A 7,966-nucleotide genomic window follows, 5' to 3' on the forward strand; every position below is an offset into this window, starting at 1 on the left:
ATCCCATTAATCTGCCTATTTCTAACCAGTTTTAATTGTTTAATAAATGTGTATTTTTTAGAAATACTTTGTTAGATTATTGATTATTAAATTGTATCGGAGCTACTCTATACTCGTATTCCAGTCTGTCTGTACATCCCCTCATACGTCATTTTGGCGCAGTCTTGTCTACCACTCATTTTTTGAGGGGGGAAGGTTTAGATAATTAGCGTACAGACAAAATTAAATTGTAAAGTAGCTTCGATTGCAAAGTGAAATTAATATTTTCCTGATAACTAAGTTTATTCACGGAAACGGCTTACAGTAACAATTTGTTACAGAATATTTATAATAATTATTTCGTGGCAAACTGCCAAATAAAGATAAAAAGGAACCCGCCTTTTATTTTCACACTAGTATTTAATTTCACACATTTCCATATTTTCTCCTTAAAACAGGAAGAAAGGGATATTCCCAAGTTCTTAAAAAGTTTCGTGGTAGACAAATCAGTGTTAACGAACACTACACTCCAGCACCATGACCGATAAGAAAGGTGAAACTGATAAAACCAAACCGCCGCCTCCGCCGGCTCCGGCCGTCTCTGGTACCTCGCAGCAGCAGCAGCAGCAGCAGGCTGACCCGCTTTCCCCTGAAAAAATCAAAGATCTCATATCGGAAGCGTTAAATGATAAGTTAAACGAATATTCGTCACATTATAGAGATTTAATAAAACAAGAATCCGAGATTATGCAGCTCGAATTAGAAACAAAATGGGCAGGGTTTAAGGACACAGAATCACATCGCAGATTATTAGCCGACACCGACATTTTAGATCTAAAACGCAGAGTATCAAAACTCCCAGCGGACGGAAATCTTGGCCCATTGTTTGCGGAAAAAACGTTAAACGAAAGTCTTAACATGACTCATTTTAACACCATAGGTGATGATTCAATTAATGCCACTTTTTATGACCGGATATCGGTCCAGCAAAAGATAAACGTGGTTGAATGGGTCGCCAAGGATAGGATGACAGCCCCAGGTTGTATGGCCTATTCAATTGTAGGCTTTATAGGTCCGGCGGATAATGACAATTGGATGAATGTAAGAGAAACTTCTCTAACTGAATATGAAAAAACCTTGCTAGAAAGGATTCCCTTTATCCCTGATAGGATTAAGTCGTTAGAACCCCTCCGTAGACCTACAAGGTCTGCACCCAATGTAGCAACAAGACCCTCTACAAGAAATACGCCAAACACAGGCACAGCCGCAACGGCAACAACTAGCGCCGCCGACGATGACTTTATTAAGAATGCTTTATTAAGGGACAAAAATGGGATTCCGATTTTGCGAGGGATGCCCCTAGGTGGGACGGTAGGGCTGACTTTGATAACTTCTTTTCTAATATGTGGAGGGTTGCAAAGACATACAGAATCTGTGACCCAATTCTTTTTAAGGATATTTTATACCAGCGAATTTATGACTCTAGAGGGGAACGATTAGGAGACTTAATTACGCCTGAAAGAAATCAGGCCTTATCTGCTTTAAGTTATTACCTGATGATTAGGAGGCTGGTCACTCCTTTCTCGGATCCAGAAGTAGCCTCTCAGTACTTCTACAACCTAAAACAGGAGACTAATCAACCCCTTGACACCTATTTTGAAAACAAACTTAGGGTGTTCAAACTCATGAATCCTGGCCTCATACCTAAAAAGAAGTGGAAAGAATTCTATCTTAACGTTAGCAAAAATCTGCTGTATACCAACCTTGCCATAGACATGGCCAATTATGTTGAGAGTATGCAATTTTTGGACGATTACAACGCTTACTTAAATAAACTTATTAATCTCGGACAGAAATACGTTAACTGGGATGGGTCTGGCCATATTAGCAAGGAAAACCTTTCGGCTTGCTATTCTCAAGCCATGGAAATGTTTCTACCTAAAAATTCTGCGGAAACGAAAAAACAACCCATAATCAGTATTATCGAAGATAATATCCCCACTAACACGGCAATGTATAAGGAAAACTTAACCGAAGAACCTGACGAGGTTCCTTCTTGGGTAGACCATGAGGATGATCCTATTGCTTGGGATCAAATCGAGGGCGTTATAGGAGCCTTTAATGGGAGGAGTAAAAATATTAAATGCTGGCATTGTAATATCCCTGGCCATGTAGTGCAAAATTGCAACAAAAAGAAAGCTGGGGAGCCCCCAAATCCTGAGTCCCGCTTTGGTAAAACACGGAGTAAATTCACGCCCAGAAAAGCTCCAAGTAATAGTAATAAAATACCTGAGCAGTATGCGCGTAAAACTATCAACCAAATGGATCAGGAAGCCAGCGAAGAATCTGAAATAGATAAATATGTACAAGCGATTGTTAAAAATCACGTCCACTAAATGTAAAAGTGGATTTATGCGATATTAATTGTCCCTATCCCAGAAAATAAAAATTTGCTGAATGAGTTTCATATTTTGATATGAAAGATAAACAAAATATCCCATGCCAAGCTAAGCTTGCAAATTCCTTAATATCAAATATCCCTTGCCAAGCAATGCTTTGGCGCGAAAAAATAAAACAAATTATTGTTATTAAGTCTGACTAAGCAACACAAAATAAACTCCTCCCCCCTCCTTTCCCTATCCAAATGTAGCTGATACAGGAAATTGGGGGAAATAGGGAAGTAACCTGAGGAGCATTTCACATGCACTTAATATTTCCATTTTTAAAAATCTAATAGTCTTTATCAAGAAGCTAATAAGTGAATACCTATTTTCTATTTAGTAGTATTTATTTTTAATATCGCATGATCTATCTAAAATGTAAATATCGTATATTTTGAATGTATATATATTAGAATCTAAAACATTCTAGTTCAATTTTTAACCGCTAGGGGAACTTAAGCGCATTATCTGTATATAAACAATGATTCTTGAGTTGAACCCTCAGTATCAATTTTATCTGAGAGTTGCTCACTCTTAGCCTCTGATTTTTGTAGCTGAAATATTTCAGCAATTATGTATAATAACTTATCCATATGGATAAATATTATTGCATTTTGTACAGTGACAATAATAGAACTATATTTAATTTATTATGTATCCGAAAGATGTCGCCTAGAATGCTACCGCGGTCCGTATAAGTAAATGATAAGATTAAGTAGGGGGGGGTCTATGGAAAATCTGTATAAATACAAGCAAATTTTCAAATCTAATTCAGTTGTCCTTCAGTTCTTTGTTGTTATCATTTACTCATTTTTGAGCTGCAACCAAGCAGCATTTAAAAATTAAAATCCTTAATCACTTAAGATGTGATTAATAAAATCTTAAAACATTTTGATTAAATTATTTTCCGCTAGGATTACTAGCAGAATGAAATAAAGTTAGTTCTATTAGCTTCCGCTCGGATTACCAGTGGAATAAAAAGTCTATATAAAAGTGAATGTACATTATTAATCGAGGCCAGTTACTATCAAAGCAGTTACTACAAACCACATCCTATTTTTTTAAGCTGATTTCAGCATTAATTATACTCTAGTAAATATATATAAGCTTGTCCTACCCCATAGGTGGAAAAATTAAGTATAAATACTAACAATATCAGAATAATAAACCAGTCATCATTGACCCTCTTTATTATATTAACCATATCTAATAATTTTTTAGCTATAATTTAGCGCTAACCTTAAATTATTTGTATCGTGAATCAGATACTGACTAATGACACTATATTTTGTATAAATACAGATGTAAGTCAAAAAATAAGTCAGTCTGTTTTTAATGTCTTGTTAGTTGCAAGCTGAACACTTATTTTTAAGCTACTTTGTAGCCCTTCAATCTTTTAAAACTTTTTAGTTCAGTTTTATTCCGATAGGTTTCTATCATATATCCAAGTATATAAATAAGGACCCGTATAAAAATTAAGTAGTTTCTTTAGAACTATTAACATTCTCATGCTTATTGAGACATTTCTGGAGCTGAAAAGCGCTTGATAAAAAAAAAAAAAAAAAAAAAAAAAACTTAATGAAACCCAGAAAGCTATACAAAATTATTTTAACAATTAACCATATTGTTAAAACATTTCATTATTTAAAAAATTTCGACAGACAACTATACCTGGAACACAGGAAGTCTCTGTGTGAGGATTACCATCGTCTAACCGCTGAGGTGGGGATCTTGGAAAATATGCATCTTAGGCTTCGACTAAAAATATAATTTATTTTATAATGCCTATCTGTGCAAAACTAAAAGTTCTTAATCCCGTGGGGGGGGAATTCCTGCAACACGCTTTAGTGGATACAGGAAACAACTTTAGGTCCCTTATTTCTAGAGAAATCTTAGATGATAACAAAATCACATTCACCCCCGCCAATCTTAGCGCTCTGTCTGTAGATTTAAAACCAGTAAATATCATAGGACATGTAAGTTTAAAATTCAGCTTTGATGGGTCAGATAAAATATTCGAAGAAACGTTTTACATCCCTGAAACGACGTCTAAAATTATAAATCTAGGATATGAATTTCTCAAAGTTAATCGAATTAATTTATTACTAGATAAGTTCTCCTTTAAGCTCCCCACTGGCGAGCAAATCCCCATAGAAAATTCAACAATTAATATAGTTGAAGAAAGTAAAAACATACCCTTAATTCCTACAAATAATGTTCATACGGAACAAAACTCCCTTATCCCGGGAATAAATTGGAGTAACCAGGGGGGTACTGGGACATTAAAACAAAATAAAACATGCGTAAAATTAGCAAAGAAAACAACATTCTTGCCGGGGGGGAATACAACGGTGATAACAATTCCTATTCATCAGAAAAATAGGAAGCTGTATATATCCCCAAATAATTCTAAAATGACAAGCCATAACGGCTTAATGCTTATGGAGGGTATTTATAATGTAAATGAGAAGGGAGAATGTTGGGTAAATTTTGTTAATTTAGCAGGAAAAAATATTACCTTATTGGATAACGTTAAAGTTGGATATTGCTTTGAATTCGAATCAGATTCCCCAAATTCCTGCAATAAAAGTATTAATCAAATAAATGAATTATCAGGAACTACACTTCTTAAAAGAATCAAATTCATTAAAGAAAAATTAGATTTAGAAAATAGTGATCTTATCAAAAATAACCCAGGGATGAAGGAAAAGGTAGTAAAATAATGCCTTGATCATTTTGATATATTTTCGGCTGACGATGCCGATATCGGTAACTGTGATCTCTTACAGTATAAAATAGACTTGATCCCCGGGGCTAAACCTATTAAGGCTAGAAACATTCAGTTAAACCCATTATACGAAGCCAAATTAAAAGAACAAATTGAAAATTGGCTAAGGGGGGGCGTCATTGAGGAGGGCTACAGCGAGTGGTCCTCCCCAATCTTTGCGATAAAGAAAAAACCGACGGCTGGGGGGGAAGGCAAGCTTAGGTTCGTTATCGATTTTCGTGCGCTTAATAGTGTAACACGAAAAATTAATTGGCCCCTTCCCCTGATTTCTAGTAATTTAGAAAAATTAGGCACTGGTAATGTATTTACCACCCTCGACTTGACTAGCGCATTCCATGCGCTAGCCATTTCGAAGGAAAGTAAACACTTGACCGCGTTCACAGCCCTTAACAGGCAGTATCTTTTCAAGAAACTGCCGTTTGGACTGTGTAACGCGCCAAGTGTTTTCTGCCACTTGATGGACAAAGTCCTAACCCTTATCCCTGGCTTATATGAATTTATAATATCTTACCTTGATGATCTTATTATATTCTCAAAAAATGTTGAGGAACATCTGAAACATCTCAGAAAACTCTTCGGAGTCCTAAAAATAGCAAAACTTAAGTTAAATCTAGCCAAATGTAAATTCTTCACATCTGAATGTACATATTTAGGTCATATAGTCAGTTCCCAAGGACTTAAAATGAACCCCGAATATTTAGAACAAATTAAAAATTGGAGCAGGCCCAGGACAGGCAAGGAACTCCAGCGTTTCCTGGGCTTCTCCAATTATTATAGGGCCTATTTCCCATCCTATGCTAAAAATTCTTGTACCCTAGACGAACACAGAAACGATAAAATTATCGAATGGACCAATTCCCTATCAAAAGATTGGGAAAATTTCATAAATATGTTCTCAAATTCTATAAGTAAAGGCTATCCCCAGTGGGATAATCCTAACCCCTTTATAGTAGACGTGGATTTTTCTACGAGTTATTTCGCTGGAATTCTCAGCCAAAATCAGGGGGGGGTAGAAAGAATTATTGGAATATGTTCCAAAAAATGTAACAGGGCAGAGAAAAATTATCCAAGTTATAAAGGCGAATTAGCATGTCTAGTATTTGTTCTTAAAACCTTTCTTCATTATTTAAGATTCAGAAACTTTATTGTGCGTACAGATTCGATTTCCTTAGTTCATTACAAAAAATGGCAAAAAGGAACAATAAATGGTGTAACTGTAAGATGGATTTACTTCATCCAAAGTTTTGACTTTACAGTAATTCATCGAAAGGGTAGGGACCATTGTAATGCCGACAATTTATCTAGAGGGCAATTTTTATGCAAAGAACATAAGGAAACCGATTGCGAAAAATGTACTAGCTCATTTACCTTGGATCCTTATGAACAGGATTGCCCGTACCAAGACCAGATTTTTGAGTTACATTCGGCTTCGGAAGTCGGTGTGAACAATGTTTGGCAATCTGAAACACAAAAAGATCAAGTATTATCTGAAATTCGTAGGTGGATATTCGAAAAAAAGAATTTGTCGAGTTTTGAAAAAGCTGAACTAACCGGCCGGAAAGAGGTCCTTTTTAAATTAATAGAACATTTATACGTTATGGAAGGACTTCTAATATTTAGACAACCTCTTAGCAATGGAACATTCATTGAAAGACCCGTCGTACCCATTGGATTATATAATAAAGTTTTTGAATTGGCACATAATAATAGTATAGGTCACAAGGGGGTTAACGAAACAACACGTAAGATAAATGAAAGATTCTTCCTTATAGGAATTAATAAGTTTGTCGAATCACGCATCAAAAATTGTATTACCTGCCTAAGAAAAATAGGGCAGGTACCTAAACACAAGCAACCTATCACCCATTCAGCCATTAGTCACGAGATTTTTGGCCAGGTGTCAGTAGACCTTATCGGTCCTTTAACCCCTAACTATTTTCAAGGACAACATGTCCGTTACATATTTATACTGGTTGACCTATTCTCTAGGTATATTATCGCTCACCCCATCAAGGACGCCACCGTGGAAAGCACGGTGAAGGTCATCCTTGAACAGGTGGTACCCATCTACGGCTTATTTCAGTCATTGAGAAGTGACAGGGGAACAAATTTTACTGGGGAAGTTTTCAAAAAGGTTATGGATGAACTAGGTATCGAAACTAAACTTATTCCCCCAAGAAACCCTAATAGTAACCCATGTGAAAGGCATAATCAAAGCATCTATGCAGGTCTAAGATCCGATGACCGATTCGAAAGTAAAGACTGGGCAAGAAAATTAGCTTTGACCACTTTTGTAATTAACTCTAGTACGTCTAGAAGAACGGGGTATACGCCATATTACCTTATGTTCGGCAGGCAACCAACTCTCAATCTCGATTTCTTTTCTCCAATCTTGCAGAAAAGGCAGGACATTGACTGCAGGTCTTACTTGAACTACCTAAAAAATTTGGAAGAAATTATTGCACAGGTTTCCAAAAAATCTAAGATCTATTTAGAGTTTCAAAATAAATCTAGGAAGGCTTCATCTCCCCTTTTCGTTAACGACGTGGTCTTTGCATTTTTTAACCTAGTCAAGATAGGGGTCAGTAAAAAATTGCAATCTTTCTATGGGGGTCCTTTTATTGTAACAAAAAAATTCTCAGAGGCCCTTTTTGAGCTCAGTCCCTTTGGATCAAATCCAATCAAAACTAACCAAGTTGTTAGTAGAGATAAAATACGGAAAATAGATTCTAAAATGGAATTATTGGGGGAAACACTT

At 35.9% G+C, this 7,966-nt stretch overlaps 1 long non-coding RNA gene across 2 annotated transcripts; it reads right to left on the reverse strand.

The window, feature by feature from the left end:
- On the reverse strand, positions 1-6,939 carry LOC145319462 (uncharacterized). Of its 2 annotated transcripts, XR_013879854.1 has the most exons (6): positions 5,720-6,939; positions 4,939-4,998; positions 4,092-4,178; positions 2,269-2,325; positions 1,533-1,598; positions 1-628 (listed from the first exon to the last, which is right to left on the reverse strand). It is a non-coding gene; the product is annotated as an uncharacterized LOC145319462 (long non-coding RNA). The 2 variants fall into 2 exon arrangements; XR_013879853.1 differs by lacking the exon at positions 1-628 and having other exon boundaries at positions 912-1,598.
- Positions 6,940-7,966: the final 1,027 nt, after the last annotated feature.

This window comes from Acartia tonsa, chromosome 5, assembly GCF_053477335.1.
Source record: "Acartia tonsa isolate MP-2025a chromosome 5, ASM5347733v1, whole genome shotgun sequence".
Classification (NCBI taxonomy): domain Eukaryota; kingdom Metazoa; phylum Arthropoda; class Copepoda; order Calanoida; family Acartiidae; genus Acartia; species Acartia tonsa.